Source organism: Urocitellus parryii, chromosome 5 (genome assembly GCF_045843805.1).
Source record: "Urocitellus parryii isolate mUroPar1 chromosome 5, mUroPar1.hap1, whole genome shotgun sequence".
Classification (NCBI taxonomy): Eukaryota; Metazoa; Chordata; class Mammalia; order Rodentia; family Sciuridae; genus Urocitellus; species Urocitellus parryii.
The window spans coordinates 90,401,015-90,420,729 of NC_135535.1; positions in this window are offsets into that span (position 1 = coordinate 90,401,015).

Consider the following 19,715-nt stretch of genomic DNA (forward strand, 5'->3'; position numbering starts at 1 on the left):
CTAGTGCACGCTAGGCAAGTTCTCGACCACTGAGCTATGCATACCCCCACCCCCACAAGTTTGCTTCTAATTAAAGCAAGAATTGATTAAATATCACTATCATTCTAGTTTTAAAGACAAAAATTACCATCACTACACAAATTGTATTTTCAAGCATGCCAGGCTGACCCAGTGAGGCTTTGGAACCCACATACAATGGCTAGGTCACATCTTCTTTTTCAGTCAATGTGTGTAGTTGCCCTTGGCATTTTTGGAAGCCCAGCCATTAATGAAGGCTAACATGTGGTTCCCAGTCATTCAGTTTCCCTGCACGTAACAGGAACTGTTCTGATTATATGTGGGCTAATGCTGACACATCGTGTTGTTCCAACTAAGTAATTCCAAACATTCACATCTGAAGCTGACCTACATTACCACTCTGGCTGCCAGATGTCCTTGTGAGGAACTGTCTCCTCTGCAGCGTCATGGTCCTTGATTAAAGTAGATGAAGGGCATTGTATTTACTTCGTCATCCTTATGCGGAACAGTTTTTGCCTATTGATTACAACTAGCCTCCAGTTGGAAAGAATAACCAATACTATATGGAAAGTTCTAAAAGCTCAATTAAGCAAACACACAAAACAACTTAACTGATTGATTTTAATTAATGATCGGTCAGCCTGACCTAAATGGACAAATTCTTTATGACACTACCTACTTTTATGATGGTCCAAGAGTCAGTAAGATCACTTCTGAGAAGCTGGCTTTCTTTTGGCTCAGGATGACAGATAAAGAAAGAGTCATTTCTATACAATATTGTAAAAGACGAGACTTTATGCATAACATATTTTACCTCTACCCAGCTGTAGGCTGGTTTGATTGATCCCAGATGCTAGAGAAAGGGAAGGCAGAGAAGCAAACCACATATGTTTAAACATTTTTTTTGTTTATACCTGCATAATCAATGCAATGGTCAGAATCTACACTGAAAACTGAGATCTGCTATGAATCCTATTAGTCAAAATCTATCACAGCTCAACCTTTGGATTGATTACATGTGAAAATTCCTATGTTGAATCAGGATGGTAGAATTTTCAGAGATGGTAGAAAAGGGAAGAATGGGGAATGATAAAAACAAAGAATGATAATTTTTGATGCTAAAAGGTAGGTAATCTAGAACTTTGTAAACCTGAAAAGTTACAAAATCAGAAAGCTGATATTAGTGTGGACTTAACTCTATTTAAAAGAAAAGAAGTTTGCATAATAGGCGTAAGGTTTTTAATGTACTCATTTCCGATCTGGTGGGGAAGAAATGCAAATCTGGTGGGATAGAAGCAACTTGTAGCTCTAAAATTCCATGGAAGACAGGTCAAAAAGTTTCAACTGAAGCATTAACTGCAACAACTGATTGATAGTTTTTATCTAGAATATGCACTGAGAGATTTTGTAGGTAGAGTCCAAAATCAGAAGGAAATAATGCCACAACTGGTATATCTTTCATGGACAAGAGTGGGTGGAACAGTTGGTAAATATGCATCCCATCTGTGGTCTGAGTCCTTACAATCAATTATAATTTGAATATAAATGTCATACTTCTTTGTCTTTCACCTAGAGCCACATAACAAAATTTTGATAGAATTTAGGAATTCTAGATTTTAAAAAAAAAAAACATTTACATAGGTGCTGGAGGGTGTTTTTTCCCCACACCACCACTTTCCATACCAGCAGATGTGTTGAAAACTCTGACAATCATTCATGGCATCTCATATCAATCTATTAGTGTACTTAAGGCAAGAAACAGAAGTCCATTTGTTAATTAACCAAGATGTGAATACTTATAATTTAAGGGAATTATGTGGAGAACAGGTACCAAGGGTGTACAGAGGTTCCTCAGCTCATATTGGGGTATGCCTGATAAATCCAAGGTAAGTTGAAAATACAATTCAATAGTAGGTGTGGTGGTACATTCCTGTAATCCCAGAGGCTCTGGAGGCTGAGGCAGGAAGATGGAGAATTCAAAGCCAGCCTCAGCAAAAGGGAGGTGCTAAGCAACTTAGTGAGACCCTGTCTCTAAATGAAATACAAAATAGGGTGGGGCATGTGGCTTAGTGGTCAAATTCCCCTGAGTTCAAGCCCTGACACAAAATAAAAATGCATTCAATACAACTAACTTAGTAAACATCACAGCTTAGCAACAAGATACACCATAGATTGTGGGTGGTTTGCCCTCACAGTCATGTGGCTGATTGGCAGCTGCAGCTACAATCACTGCCCAGTGCTGAGAGTATTTTATCACATACCAATAACCCAAGAAAGAAGATCAAAATTCAAAACTCAAAATACAGTTTCTACTGAATGCCTGTTGCTTTCACAACATGGTGAAGATTTGGGCCTACTTTTTTTTAAAATTAGGTGCAGGACCTCTATTTTAGTGCCAAAGTCTTTGATTTACTTTGAGTTGAGTGTTGAACAGGGTGAGAGACACATGAAGTCCATACATAAAGTCCAGAAGTTGTTAAGTTGAACCATTGTTAATTTGGAGAACATCTGTAACTCAAATTGGATAATCAGCTAATTTATTAAATGTTGACTTAAGTTATATTCACATCACCTTCATTCTCATAGTAAAACATATGAAAGTCATAAATATTCTAGAACCTAGGATGGGAATTTATTTCAGCAAATATTGGACATCTCTTCTTTTTTATTTATTTATTTTTTTCTTTGTTCTAATTAGTTATACATGACAGTGGAATGCACTTTGACACATCATACATAAAGGGAGTATAATTTCTTTTTCTTCTAGTTGTGAATGATGTAGAATCACACCAACTGTGTAGTCATATATGTACATAGGGAAATAATGTCTGATTCATTCTACTATCTTTCCTACTCCCTTCACTCCCCTCCCTTCACTTCCCTCTACCTAATCCAAAGTAACTCTATTATTCCCTAACTCTGTCTCTTACAGTGAATTAGCATCCCCATATCAGAGAAAACATACAGCCTTTGGTGTGGGGGGACTGATTATTTCATTTAGCATGCTATTCTCTAGCTCCATCCATTTTTCAGAATATGCCATCATTTCATTATTCTTTAAGGCTGAGTAATATTCCATTGTGTATATATACCACATTTTCTTCATCCACTCATCTGTTGAAGGACACCTAAATTGATGTGGCTGCCTCAATACAGTATGCTGATTTTAAGTCCTTTGGATATAAACAGAGGAGTAGGATAACTGGGTCAAATGGTGGTTCCATTTCACGTTTTCTGAGCAATCTCCATAATGCTTTTCGTAAGGATTGCACCAATTTTCAGCCCAACCGGCAAGGTATGAGTGTACCTTTTCCCTACATCCTCACCAACATTTATTGTTGCTTGTATTCTTTATAATTGTCATTCTAACTGGAGTGAGATAAAATCTTAGTTTTGATTTGCATTTGTTTAATTGCTAGAGATGTTGAACATTTTTTTAATATATTTGTTGATCAATTATACTTCTACTTTTGTGAAGTGTCTGTTCATTTCCTTAGCCCATTTATTGATTTGGTTATTTGTTTTTTTGGTGATAAGTGTTCTGAATTCTTTGTATATCCTGAAGATTAATGCTCTGAGATGCTTATTGCAAAGATTTTCTCCCATTCTGTAGGCTCTCTCTTCATGTATCTCTCACCCTGTTCCACACTCAACTCAAAGTAAATCAAAGACTTCAGCAGTGGAATAGAGATCCTGCACCTAATTTTTAAAAAAGTAGTCCCAAATCTTCACCATGTTGGTCTAGGATATGACTTCCATAATAAGACTCCTAAATCTCCAGAAGTAAAATCAAGAATCAATAAATGGAATGGATTCAAACTAAAAAGTTTCTCAGCAATGGATATCTCTTCTGCATTAAACATTGTTATTATTATGCAAAAGTAAGACAGTTATTGTGAAGTGCTTTAAAATGAATATGACTTGGTCTCTGTCTTCAAAAAATTATGATTCAGTATAGATGGTGAAACATTCAACAAATTGATTATGTAAGATAAAATGACAGACATAAAGCAACATTGCATATAATTTATGGCTATGGCAGAAATTGCAAAATTTTAGAAAACTATTGCTTTTCAAGTTGAGAATGTAGCAGAAACATCACTAACTCTTCATCAAAATAAATAAAATCAGTAAATCAAGAATGGGACTATTCTAAAATTGGTATCCCCTTCACAGTCACTTCTTATTAAAGGAGATCCAAAAAAAAATCTAAACCTACCTCCCATCAAAACAAAAACTAAACCAAAAACTCTTGGTAAAAAGAAGGAGGAGGAGGAGGAGGAGGAGGAGGAGGAGGAGGAGGAGGAGGAGGAGGAGGAGGAGGAGGAGGAAAGAAAAGAAAAGAAAAAAGAAAAGACAAAACATGAATGGGACTTGGAGCTTGGAGTTCAATGAGAGATTCACCACTTTGCTCTGCAGTGATGATCTTCTCAGCTGCTCCAAGCACCTAAATGCCAAGCAAGGTATGCTCACTAACTCAATGTTCCAAAGAAGAGAGAGTCATCAGCAAAATCTTCCATATGACCATCACAAGTAGGAATTACGGAAATGTCCAAGAGGAGCCAAGAGTATAAACACGGAGGGAAAACACAAGTCATTGACTCATTGAGATTTACTGAGGCAAGGCAGTTTATAGGAAACGGTGATTATGAATTTCATGAAGTTCCGATTTCTGTCCTCAATTTCAAGACTCTCAGGTGGATAAAGGAGAAAACAGCCTGTAAGAAAAACGTGATTGAAATGATTGGAGCCTTTTCTTTACTACTTTATCTTCTTTTCTCTCTCCTCCTATTCCCCGTTGCTGGCCTACCACTGAGTGAGGAGGAAAAGGGGAAACCCAGGGACTGTAGCTGTGAGCCCTCAGGTACTTGAGGAAGTGAGAAAGGGAAGGAGGAACCCAAGAAGGAAATGGATCCATCCATCTTCATCAGAGGCAGCATGCTGGCTGGATGCACAGAGAGGAGATGGCAGGAGTGACTGGGAAATTAGTTGTACCCCAACAAAGTAAGTTATTGAGGTTACACCACAACAAAGAAAATTTCTGTCTCTACTGCTGAAGATTGCACACACAGACTTAGAAAGAAGTCTACAAAGAACTCTGAAATGCTGCCTGGACAGTGGAGCAAGATTACCTAATTATCTACTCAAACAGATTGAATATGCATTCATGTGTGTGCTCTGCTTTCTAGGAGGGGAGGGCTGGACGGCCATGGCACTCCACAAACAATGAACACACAGAACCAGGACTTCTTCCTGATTCCAGGATCAGGGAAGGGAGAGTACAGGGTAAGACAGGAGTCACTTTTGGGACCAGAATGTGAGAAAATGCTCAAAGAATAATGAGAACATGTCAAAGGACATTGGAGTCACCCTGAATAGAATTTCTGCTGGCCATATATGGATGTGTTTGAAAGTCACATTGACAATGATAGTAACAGATCAAAAAACCAATGAATAAAAATAGGACTTCATGAGACATGCTGATTAACTAAAAAAGAAATAAATAAAAATAGAATACTGTTCTCATGTAAGAATACAACAGATAAATGTACCAAATAAGAGAAAAAAAATCATCACCATTTAGCCACCCTGATAATGGTGGTGAAGACAGATAGAAGTTGTGAGGACATGGGCATAATCTTGGGATGTCTCCCCCACAAAATGTTAGGATTAGGATTAGTACACAAAGGGAGAAGCAGTGCCTACACAGGGGAGAAACCTGTGCACCAACAGGACCAGGCGGAAGGGTGACATCACCCAGGGGTGCACCGAGTGTAGAGACCTGAGGAGCCCAGGTCATGACCGTGGTGCTGCCACAGCCTGTACTGAGTCTGTTTATGAGGAAAACACTGGACAGACCTAGTCTAAGTGTCATCCTATAAACAGAACGTAGAGCCTAAATGACTTAAAACCAGGACAAGAAAGATGGAAGAGGGGGATGTCCTCATTTCAAAATGGGAGGCAACTGAAGAGACATAACTTAATGTCACATTCATCCCTGGATACAATTCTAGGCCAGAAAGAAAGGACATTTTGTTGGAATCACTAGGGAAATGTAAATGGGATCGATGGGATAGATGGTGGTATTATATCAGTAATTTCCTGGTTTTTAGAGCTTCCTAGGGATCATATAAGAGAGAATCTTTATTTAGGGAAACAACACACTGCAGTATTTAAGGGTTATGTGGGACATCATATCCAAACTTGCTTTCAAATAGTCTATTAAAAAAAGACTCATAGACTAATAGTCATGAGAATATATTTAGAAAAAGGAGCAAAAGAGCAAATGTGGTAAACTGTGACCAGGAATCTCAATGAGGAATGCACTTTTAGCTTTTCTATAAGTTTAAAAATATTACAAAATAAATTCTCATACTTTTTTAAAAGAGTGAATGTGATAAGTACGATGGAAGAGGAGGACAGCAGGAACAAGCCTCAGGCAATGTGACTTCCTTCACTTCTCTCTTACTTAACTCAATTTCTAGTTCAAATTCTGGAGTTAGCCAAGAGTCATAGAAACTCAATATGTGTCAATCAAGGGACTCCATACAGCACCCATTTTCAGAGAATGGCACCGAAGTTCCAGGCTCTAAGAAGCTTCAAGATATTCAAGAGAAGAGTGAAAATAATAACAATAATCCTCGATGTAACTAGCCTTTGAGGAGATCCATCCATACACTGTCTCCATCCATCCCACGTTGGCAGTATGTATGCATCTAAGGAAACATCCTTCTTCTCCTTCCACAAAACCCCTTCAGGTCTGCCCTTCTCACCACCCCAGGACACCCTGGCATTAATCAAGATCCCTACAAAACCATACACAATCCAGGATAAAGTAGGAGGGAATTCTTGGATTGATTAAGATCAACTTCCTACCACCTCAGGGAAATAGGAACACAAATTATAAATTTAACTAGAATGTAGAAAAAAATTTAAAACTAATTTCCTTGCACATTTGAGTTTGTGATGTAACATCAGAAAGTAGAGGAAATAGAGACAGGGGAGTTCCTGCCTGGATTTTGAATTTCAGAATCCTAGGTCCTTGGGAGAACAGAAAGGAAGGACTTATCACTTAGGCTAAAATGCCATGAATAAGAGCGATACTTATATCATCCTCATTCCCTGAGATAAAAAAAAAGGAGATGATAGACCAAGGAGACATAAGAGAGCCAGAAGAAAAAAATGGTAGGATATTGGTAGGGACTATAGAGAGGGTCCCTGAACCCTGAGCAATCCCCATAAGTAGCAAAATCCCCAGATGTGACTGTGGGCTCTATGTCAGATAGACTTTGTGTCCCATTTCCCTCACAGAGTCTTAGGCAGATGGCAAAATGCCCCAAAGCAGTGGTTGCCTGGTGTGTCTGTCTGGGTCATGGTTTTCTTCCCTGGCCAAACACTAATATCACTGCAAACTATATGATTTTCAAATCCTCACCCAGGGCAGGGTTCCAAACTTTAGCAGATATCAGAATCACCTGGAGGGTTTCTTAAAACAAAACAGCTTTCTGGACACTCCCTACAAGTCTCTTACTCCATCTGTCTGTGTTATGCCAAGGATTGGAGTTTCTAATGGGTCTCCTGGTAAAGCTGAACTCTGCCACTCCTAGACTACACTTTGAGAAGTCCTGTCACAGATGTTGATAGCTTTAAAACTCCTCAGGTGATTCTTCTGTGCTGCCAGGCTGATAACATCAGGCCTACGTTGATAAAGCCTCAGGTGATTCCTCCCCCACCTGTCCCATTGCTATCTGTTACCTGAGAAAAGCAAACAGCAGTCCCCTATGGGCCCCAAGTTGCACAGCAGTGGTAAATTATCCCCTAACTCAGAAGCTATGCTCACAGAAACAAACATCTCCTTGCAAGTCCAGACTGATCAACAACCAGAAGAGACACACACAGATCAAAAGGTACTTCTGGGGCCAGAGGATATGAAAAGAGGAGAAAGCCCTTTTTGCCTTCTAGGCTCGAACTCTGCACCTCTGCCAAAATTGCCACAGCCGAGGGAGAAAGAAAGGGGCCAATGGGCATCACTGTTTGAGAATTGAGTGGGTAACAGCTTAGAAGAAGAAGGACTCAAAATTGAAATTACACAGAAGTGCAGAAAATGTTAAAGCCAAAAGTTTATGGGCTGATTTCTTTTTCTTTTAAGGTAGGAGGCAAAGTTGTTTTTTTTTTTGTGGATGGAGTTAGGGTAATGGGAACCAAGAAAGATGTGAAAAGAGTGGATGAAGTTTGGAATGTCAGCTGAAGTAATGGGCATGGGATCTGATCAGAGATTATTAAAAGGATTATTGACCTGAGTTGCAGGGCTGAGATCAGGAACCATAAATCTACTATGGCATCATTTCCCACCATTGCATGATCCTTCTGCACTGGTACTGGCAGCCACAGAGTGGAAGAGAGATTGTGGACAGATCTGGAGGTGGAAGTTTGTGGACAGGTGTAGTTAAAGGGCAAATCAGTGAAATATATTCAAGATCTTAAATATTGTTTGAGTACCTATACCCAACAGAATTGAAAACAGGCAAACCATAATTTGTACACAAATGTTCATAATAGACCAAAAAATCCAAATGCTTTTCAATATGTAGATAAGCAAAAGGTAGTATATAAATACAGTAGAATATGATTTGGCCATAAAAAAGGAATGAAGTGCTAGCACATACTACCACTTGGGTGAATCTGGAAACACTATTCTAAGTAGAAGTCAGACACAAAGAACATCATATTTTATGATTCCATTTATATGAAATATCCAGAAAAGACAAATGCATAGAAAAGGGAAGCAGATTAGCCATTGCCTAGGGTTGTGGAGAGAGAGAAGGATAGGGAGGGACTGCTTAATGGGTATGAGGTTTTCATTTAATATGATGAAAAAGTTTAGGAACTCTATGGTGGAACAAACATTATGAATATACCAAGTTCCTCTGAAATATATGTTTTAAGTGGTAAGCTTTGTTATTTGTATTTCACCACAGCAAAAAGAAAAAGAAAAAAAAGAAGCATTATATTATAAAAAAATATTATCACTCATTGGAAAAGACTAGCAGTCAATAAGGCTTGAAAAGAGTGGAAAATCAGTAGCATAAAGAGATAATGTATTATATAAATGGAAAGCATATGCAAACCTGGGATTGCTATGGAGCAAGTGTGGAAATAGTTGAAGGATATAGGAAGGGAACATCAGAAAACAAAATTCAAGAACATGATCAATCAGCTAGCAAACAAATTATTTAACCTCAATGAGCAAAAATAATTTGAGGGAAAATAATGAGCTAAAGTTCCAGGAAAAAAATAATTCCTTTCTGAGAGCATGAAAACAGCAACACATTTATAAATATTATTGTTGCAAAATTTATTAAATAAACTAAAAGACTTGCATTATGAAAAAAGTCTAAAAATTGATAAAAGTTTTTTACATCATAACTTGAGAATTCAAATATTATCTAAATTATTTAGTATCTTCTACTTAGTACACAAGATATCTCCATGGTTATTATTTGGTTAACTGTTTTAGATGCTTTGCAATGATAGATGGCTTTAGCATGCAAAAGTTAGGAGAAAAATGCTTGCATGTCTATCAGCAAGCATATCTATTCTTTTTTTAATTTTTTAAAATTCACATAAAATTACATGCTTTTATGGGATACCATGTGATGTTTTGATACATGTATACATTGTAAATGTTTAAATCTGGGTAGGCATAGCTATTACCTCAAAATTTATCATTTCTTTGTGATGAAAATGCTCAAAATCTTTTCTTCTGGGTTTTTTTTGAAATATAGACTACATTTTCATTATCTACATCAGCTCCATTTTAACAGCCCTTTTCTTGCCATAAAAAAAAAAGTTACTGAACTGAAATTCAACCAAGAGTTATCTATGGCAAGTCTGAGAACACAGCATACATGTTTACCAAAATAGTTATATGATAATGCTAAATTAGATGGGTTTTTAAAAAAGAAGAAGAAAGTAGCACAATAATTTCTCCTAGTCTGCCCAGAGAAAATTCCTTTTAAATAATTGCTGATCAGATTCTGCAATCTCTTTTAAATTAGACTGCAGAAATAAGTATCCCACCAAAATGCCTGGAAGCACTAAATGAAATTCCAGGGAGTGATCAAAAATGTTTATCCAGATGGTGGTCAGACAGTGTTTGGGAACTCCACTGTTAGTGTAATTGTGAGTAATGACAGAACTCCAAGAAGTTTGCACATTTAAATCAGATAAGCATCCACAATGTGGGAGTCTTTCAAACTTTGTTTAAATGTGCCTTATGTCATTATTTATCTTTTTTTTTCCACTTGTTTCAATTCAGATATTTCTGTTTAAGAAGATATTCATGAATTCATATTCAAAGGCTGTTTAAGCCACCTTTAAATCTATAACAGTTCTATGAGTAAAATCTAAAATTAAATTTATTGGACACGTCAGCAAAAAATGTAGCCTATTATTTATTCACCAAACATTTTCTGTGTGCTCTTTCTTTCCACTGCCTTCTCATTCACCACTTTCTCCCCAGCCCCTTTTAAAAATACCTACTTATTAATGCTGCACAAGGCCTTCAAAGATCTTGCAGTTCAGTTGGAAGGAAAAAACAAAGATATGGTTATTACTGAATTATAATGAGAGCTACACAATGTTATACCATGAATGGCAGTAGCAGGGTGGTAAGATAAGGAGGCATGAAGTTAATTTAGAAATTAAGGCAATAGCAAGCTTTTTGGAAAAGGTGAAGTCAAAGTCAAGTTGACTTCAGGGACAATGGTCCAAGCAAAGGAACAAACATATGCATGGAGCTCTAAATAGAAAAGAGACCAGGGTGATCTCCAAAGTAAAATTAGCATAGCTGAAATGAGGAGGAAAGGGGGCAGAGGTGAAGTTGGAGAAACGCACATTAGGGACAGCCTGGGGAGGGGTCTTCCAGATCATGGAAAGGGACTTGAATTCCACGTAGGTCAAGTTTTCAGTCACTGCAGAGATGAGAAGTGGGGAATGACACAATCAGATCAAATTTGCAGTTTTAAAAGAACCACTGGCTTTTGATAGAGAATAAGTTGAAGAACAACTAAAGTAGACGCAGGGAGAACAATGAGAACTTGAGACCCATGGTCTAGGCAAGAGATGAAGGCGGGCTTGAACTCGCTCAGTGGCAACAGAGTCATCCTGCTCCATTTCAATTCTTCATATATCCAGCTCTATTTTTATATTAGAAAAATAGTCCTATGCCTTGCCATCTTTTGCCCATAGCTCTTTATGTGTATAAAAAGACACAAAGCATCTGGGATGATAATTGCATGTGGTTTTCATTTGTTTCCAAGTGAATTTTCTTAACCTTTCCAGAAAATGTCATCTTTTATCAGAAGAGTATATGAGGAATTTGAAAATGATAAAGGGATAGCCAACATTTGTCTTCCCTGAATTGAAAATAGTCAAATTGCTTTTCTAGTGAGAATATTTGCCATTTTATTTCATATAAAAATATCTATATTATATTTATACACTCTTTTGTCCCATCCTGAGAAATAGATATTATTTTATAAAAAAAAAAATGGGTAAAATGGCGCTAAGTGAACAGTCTAAACTTGGTCCAAGTTCAAAAATTAAAGTGAAAGTTAAAGTTGTTTCCCAAACAAATTTAAAGTTTACTAAATCCTGTTCCTTCTTCACATCAAGGAAAATATCAGTGCTGATTTGCCCAAGTGGTTTTAAGCAATATGCTAATGTTCACGTTTATGTTCAACCAATTAGTTAAAGAAGGAAAACTGACATACCTAGGCATTTATCATTCTTCATGGAATTAATGATTCATCAGTGACACTAATTTTAAGTGAAATTAATGTGCACAGTGTGACACAGACTGTAACTTTTTTTCTCCAAATAAAATCTCTTGCTAATTAATTTGTATATTTGTCAGTTTATAAAGGGCTTTGTCTCATGGTCAGAAAATTTTCACTAGAAAATGAGTAAAATGATTTTTTCTCTGAAGTCATCTCTGTAGTCAGGCCCAAATCATTCAGTAATTCTTCAATACTCACAGTTGGGTATTTGCTATCTGCTCTAATTCTGATCTCTGGCAAAACCTTCCTGGACAGTTAGCAATTTAGAACATGAATGAGTGGCTATGTCAGTAAGAAAGAAAGATGTAGGTCATGACCATAATTAGTAGACTTTTCACAGAGGAGAAATTATTGTTTTCGTATGATGAAATGAAATAATTTCCTTTGGCTTTACTGAGTAGCAGCAGGAAGGGGCTGAAATCAATTTGGGCTAAAGGCCAATCAATAATAATCTAGCACTCTAAACATGGCTCAAAACCTTTTTGTGAACCACCTCAGGGAGTAAATCTCTAATTCCAAATTAGGTCTCCAAGTCCCTTTCAGTTCTTCAACTTATCCTAGCTGCTCTGGGTAGTTATCTAACGTCAGACTTCTCCTTCCTTTGCTGTTTTTTTTTTCTTTTTCATGTGGCCATTCTTGTAATGAATATTTGAACATCAGTGCTCTGCTTACATAACCTTAAGTGCCAAGCTTAAGGGTTGAGGGTTGAGTCAGCCAAGCAGAACGTGTCATGGAGGGGGAGGAAGCACTACCATGGCAATTTACCCAGAGGACTCACCCTACATGAATGTTGCATAAATTAAATTCCATTCATCATCCTGCTTGTCTTTGTCAAAGCTATTGCCCCCTTTTGTACACAGAAGTAGGACTGTGCAGTCCTAGAATCCCAGGGAAATAAGAACAGAAAGGGCAACGTATGTATTTCTCCAGTGCATTCAGAAAATCTTTTCCCTCCAGTATCAGTGAAAAGAAGGTAATTGCACCAGATAGACCTACTTCACAATATGAGAAGACATCCTGCAGGGAAGTAGATGAAAGATGTGATGAATGTAGATGACATTACTAAATGGTGACTCCTGCAATAAATACCCTCATTGTATACAATGTTTCTCCAGATACAATCATGTGACAACACGGACTTTGTCACTGTTTCTCATCCAGCACTTCATCCATCTCATTTAGTTCTAGCAATCTGTTCCGTACAGTGTCTGTGTCCTAGAACTCCTTAGCACATGGTCAATAAAAATAATAAACTTTTGCCATTACGTCAGTTATCAGGTAGCCACCCACAAGTCAGGTGACTACTGTTGGCAACAGATATTAGAATGTCCACGCTGTTTGCCAACAGAAGATACCTCTGTGCAATTGATTTCCTGGGGCTGGCAGGACTTTATTTGTGTATCTTCAAACTGCGTCACTAGAAACTGTGGGCTCTAGATCCATAAAAGATTAGCATTCCTGACAGAGAGCCAATCAATAGCAGTGAGAAACTTCTGCCTTGCTTTAGAGGGACAATATCTTGTTGTTTAGTCAACACATTTATGGAATCTCATTTATCAAATTTGTGTTATAAGAGGAGATTCAAACTAGTAAAAAAAAAAATAGCACTGGATTAAATACCTAATTAGTGTATGCCAGTTTTTGTCACTAATTAAACTGCATTAAATCATAATCTTGGATTAAACTTAATCATTAAAAAATCATAGTTAATCTTCTTATTTTTACTATTCAAATAGAAAAAAGAGCTACATTAAAGGGGAAATTCCTTTCATGTACCAATATTGTACAATGAAACTAAAATATTTTGAATAATTTAAGAAATATTTAAATCCTAATGTGGAATAACCATAATTCAGCACCACAGCTAAGAAATATTCTTTTTTGCAAACAAAAATACACACACACACACACACACACACACACATATATATATGTATGTGTTTATGTATATATATAGACAGAGGGACTCAATATTCTGAGTACCATAAACTAGATTCTGAGCATAAATAGTGACAATTCCAAAATAAGTGAACAAATAAACAACAAACAAGTTGTGACAATTCATAAACCTTACCAGCAAGAAGTTTGTTACCCAGTAAGGATACATAAAACCCCTTGTAAATCAATTCACAAGTTTTCCTTAGAACTGTATTCAACCCCTCTTGCCTCTTTTTAGCCTAAGTGACTTGATTCTTAGGCCTTCCATCTTTTTATGTTTCTACTATTATTAGCTTTCTTTTCCATAAAATATCATGGGAAATAATGTTTTCTATTCTGATTATTTAAATAGATGGCTGTAGTCACAACTGGACTGTTAACCCATTCATGGGTAAGATGATTTATTCATCCATTTTTCAAGAATTATTTTGAGTGCCTATTATGTGCCAATACAAATGACTCTAGCAGATGAAAGGCATTTAGTAGATGCTCAATAAATATGTCTTTAATAAATTGTAGGAAAAAATTTTTTGTCGCCAGGTGCAGTGGCAAAAACATGTAATCCCAGCAGCTCTGGAGGTTGAAGCAGGAGGATAGCAAGTAGAAAACCAGCCTCAGCAAAATCAAGGTGCTAAGCAACTCAGTAAGACTCTATCTCTAAATAAAATACAAAATAGGGCTGGGGATGTGACTCAGTAGTCAAATGCCCCTGAGTTCAATCTCTGGTACCCCACCTCCCAAAAAAGAAAAAAAAATTGTCAATGTTATCTTCTTTAGAATAAAAGAGAAGGGACAAATGGTGTTTTTATTCCATCATTGATCTATATTTACACACACACACACACACACACACACACACATATATCTTTGGGTTTTTTTAAATTTTTAGTGTCAAACACAATGTCTGTACATCCTAGGTTCTATGTAAATGTTTTCTGAATAGATACAAAAAATTCCTAGAAAACCCTTCCCATATTTCCACTATGTCAACTTCAACTCTTATTTCACTTTTTTGGGAGAAATTCTCAGCTCCTTTAGACACTTTTGTCAGCCCTTTCTTGGTCGTCCCAGAGCAAACATGCAGAGCCTCACCAAAGTATGGAATTGCAGTTATAAATCTTTTGGAGCAACTGGGTTTTTTGTTTTTGTTTTTGTTTTTTTTTTCCTTAGAATATGAGCTCTTGATGTAATATGTCTTGTTGACTCAGCACAATGGAGTAATGAATGACAAGCTATACTGAAATATAATATCCAAAGGTGCACAAGAAAAGACCCGTTAATTTTGAATTGAAGGATGGTAGAAAATGGTATTGGAGTTGAAAACTAAATAAGATGAATAAAATAAAATGTCAGGAGACACATAAGGGACAGAGTCAAGACAGGCAGGTCAGAGAGAGGACAGCATACAGCAGAGATGACAGAGTAAGTGCAGGGGTGGTACAGTGCCTGGACCACCAGAGCAGCAGGAGATTAGAGATGCTGCCAGAAAGTGCCAGGTAGGAGCTTAGGCCGATGCCAATGGCAACGCTGGTAGATTATTTGATTTAAAAATTCTAAAGATGTCTTACATGGAGAGGAAAATATCACAGTTCAAAAATCATGAACTAATTTGATTTCTTGTTACTATTTCTATTTCATTATCCAAAGTTCAATCAATGGTTGGCCCACTGCACTGAAAACTATTTATGAACTTGCCCTACAATTAAAACTGGATTTCAAGTCAATGTACAGTTTCTTAAACCTGTAAGAAATCAGTAGAAAGACAGACCCTGCCCTGCTCAGTTAGCACTTTTAAGGTACTGTCATATACAAAAAATAAATAAATAAACTCTCATAAAATTTGCTGCAAAACAAAGTTAATTGAGTATCTCTTAATATAGTGACAAATTTAAAATTTTTTATAAATACTTGGGAAACAACAGTATATTTACATGATCTTTTGAATAATTTCTTTTATACTAATAACTTAAATTAAAATCAAATTTTAATAAGTGCTTACAACTGAACCATAATGAGAATTGAGTAATTTTTTTCTTTACTTACCAAAATAAACCTATGACACAGTTGTTACATTATAGTTTGGATCTAAAATGTCCCCAAGGGTCCGTATGCTAAAGGCGTGGTTGCCAGCCTTTGGTGCCACTGGGAGGTGGTGAAACCTTTAGAAGGTAGAACCTAGTGGAAGGAAGTCAGGGCACTGGGGACATGCCCTTGAAAGAGATATTGGGATCTTGGACTTTTCTCTGCTGCCTCAGTGAACAGACAGACCTCTTCCACCATCCACTTAAGCCATGATATTGATATTCTGTCTTATCACAGGCCATAAAGCAATGGATCCAACCAGCCATGGACCAAAACCTCTGAAACCATAAGCCCAAATAAATCTTTGCTGCTTGTAAATTGTTTATCACAGGTATTTTGCCACAGTGATAGAAAGGTAACACATTAACCATTAACAACAACAACAACAACAAAGTCTAAAATGATGCACAATGAGTGTTAACAATCTTGATTTTATTCTCTCAGGTTTTGGCTTAGAGCTTCTCTGCTTCCAACTCTAATTCATTTTTTGTTTATGATGTAGATGAAAATATCCTATGCAGATCCAGACCCATCTCATTTGTTCTTCAAGCTAAGTTCATTTATTCTTTGTCAGAAATTTTTTTTAATCTACATACATCATGGAAAAAGAAAAATAGGCTGACCTGATTGTTTTTTGGAGCATATGATCTTCACAGCTGTATTTTAAATGTTTCCATTAAAATTCTGGTTTTCTCCCCACTTGCTCCTTAAACGTTTTATGAAAGACAACTTGGAAAAAGGAGAAAAGCCATCTAGCATTGTGTAGGGCGCTGGCTTTGCTCATTTTTTGAGACCACTGTGCTTTCTGTTTGGACTAACCAGAGCTGGGTGGCACAGATGAACTTGCAGCTCTGTTAAAGGATGGCATCTCTTCCACTTCATTCCAAAAAGTTTCCAGTGACATTCTGCTTGCACCCCTGCCCCAAATCCAACAGGTTTTTCAATATTGGCAGAGGTTATTTCTCAGGTATGGCTCTTGAGAAATCTTGAAAGTCCCTTAATGGATAATAGGATGGGAGGAAAAGGGTTGATGGCTCCATAAAAGGATGGTCCGAGTTATTCTTATGGGCAGTTAGTCACCTAATCCTCTTTCCAACAAGCATGTGAATAAATGGCTTTCAATAAAATAAAAAGTAAATGGTTATACTCTTTCTTTTGTAAAACTGTGCAGAAGAATCCAATTTCAAGCATAAACATATTTTTTAGAATTTAAATTGATTTATAGTATATTTGAAAGATAATACACATACTAAGACTCCAATCAAGTGGAAAAATATTTGAAATAGCTCAAGAATTACATTGCTTAAGTGGGGGTCGAATCTCATAAGGACAGAGGAAAATCAGTGGAGTTGATGGAGTTTGAAGGGGGAGTGAGGAGAGATGGAAAAGGGGAGGAGATGAAGAATGAATCTGACAAAATCACACTATGTACATGTATAAATACACCACAGTGGATTCTACCTTTATGTGTATCTATACAGCACCAATTAAAAACAAACAAATAGAAGGGAGACCAGGAGAAGAGATGAAGGAGAATAGAGGGAGGGAGGGAAAGAGGAGACAGCTGCAACTGAAAGGGAGCAGTCTGCATACCCCGCATGTATCATTATGTCAAAATTAATGCAAATATTATGTACGACTATAATGCACTAATAAAACCATTTGGAAAGATAAGAAGAAATTCACTTTATAAAATAAAATTGATCTTACAAGTCACCAAGAATTATCTCTAGTGGTGTCTCAGCATATATAAAAGCAGTATAAAACAAACCTTAATATCCTAAGAAGGTAACAGATTTACCTATTTTTGTAGAATGAATGTTTATCTATAGGAGTTACTGGGATACAAACTATCTAAGCTAAGAAACAGGAAAAAGAATATATTCTCTGAGGGTCAGAACCTTAATGTATATACATGTTATATACATGTACATATATGTTATGTACATGTACATACTGAGTCGTTCAGTGACATAGAAACGAATAAGTCCTATTTATACTCATCTCCATCCTCAGGTTACAGACTTCTAACTCAGGTAAGTTTTGATACAAGCATCTTAGTGGTTTTGCTGTTTTGACAAAGAGAGTGAAACAATATAAATAAATGTTTTTTTCTCCTTTTTGTAATTACACTTTGCTATATTTTCCTTTTTTTAAGTAAATTAGATGAGTAGTTTCAAGATGGAGAGTAAAAGTATTTCCCTTTTTTCTTTCTCAAAGAATCACTCCAAAATAAAAACAAGAAACAGAAAACTCAATTTCACTTTCAGTGAAAGAGGGGAGACAAACCTAAGTGCCTATAGAGATCCGGGAAAAGCCAGGTGATTCTCCCTGCAGAACCTCAGAATAAATGATTGGCAACAATACAGAATAGCTCAAAAAATCAGGTGCTACAGAAAGCAAGAATGAGCAAATAGTATAAAGCAAGATAAATTTCCAAAAATATGTACCAAAACAAGTTAGATTTGCAGTCAAAAGCATAAAGTTTCTAGAAAAAAAGCGAGACACCAAAGATCTGTTCTGTGAACAATCTAACAAGAATAACCCCAAGCTCCAAACACAGGAAACAACCAGCATGTGAGGTCATACTGAGAACAGAAGATGAAGTCTGCATACCCAGCCACTGGACAACTATCCAAACTATCCACCTCTCCCACCTCACCTAGTTCCAGAATAGCAGTGGTTAGAGTGGTGTCTCCAAGCAGGATATTGAAGGCCCTTTACTAACCGGTCAAGTCCTGTAATGACAAAGCTAACTAGCCAGGTGACTTCTCCTATAATGAGTGCTCTCAGTGTACAAGTCTATCCCACTCTAAAAATCTTCCAACCAGCTTTTTAGCTCCTCACTCAAACAACTGGACAACAGAGGATTACTGAATATTTGAGGAAAGAATTCAACATAAAATATAGGTAGGAAAACAAACATACAGATTTCTCAGATAAGACAAGAAAGCCCTATCTAAGAAAAAAGTTAAAAAATCTTATTTATCAAAATGAAAGCCTCTTTTTATTTTTAAAAAACTCCATAAAGAAAACAGACTGAAAAACTAGTCACAACATATAAGTGACTGAAGACTTTAATTCAGAATGTTTAAAACCAATCATAGGACTCAACAACAAAATGGTAGGCAACTCAATTTTTTAAAGGCAGAAAAGATTTTATGAAAGATATACATAAGACCAATGAGTACATAAAAACACATAAACTGTTCAACATAATTAGTCATCAGGGAAATGCAAATTAAAATCATAATGACAAGTGACAAAACACTACCTGCCACCAAAATAACTAAAATAAAAAAGATGGGATGCAAATACTGATGAGGAAGCAGAGCAACTCTTACCTCATACATTGCTTGGGGAAGTATGGAAAGGAACCATCACACATTCACCCCACGACAAAAGTTCACTTCCAGAAAGTTGTCCAAGAGAAATGAAAACATATGTCCTCTAAAAACCTTGTATAAGAATCGTTACAGCAGTTTTAGTCATACTAGCCCCAAACTAGAAACAGCTCAGTGTCCCTCAGCAGGAGAAGAGATGAACAAACTGTGATATTTATTCTATGATATACTTCTCAGCAATAAAAAGCAGCAGACTACTGAGACATGCTACAGATGAATCTTGAAAACATTATGCTGAAGAAATGCACCCAGACACAAAGCAGTGCATGTTGGATGGTTCCGTTTAAATAAAATACTAAATTAGGTAAAACTAATCAGTTAGTGATGTTTGGTGTTTGGGAAGTATTATTAAATGGGAAGGGGCACCAGTATAATTTCTGGGTTCATGAAAATGTTCTGTACCTTGGTAAGAGTGTGAGTTACATAGATGTAT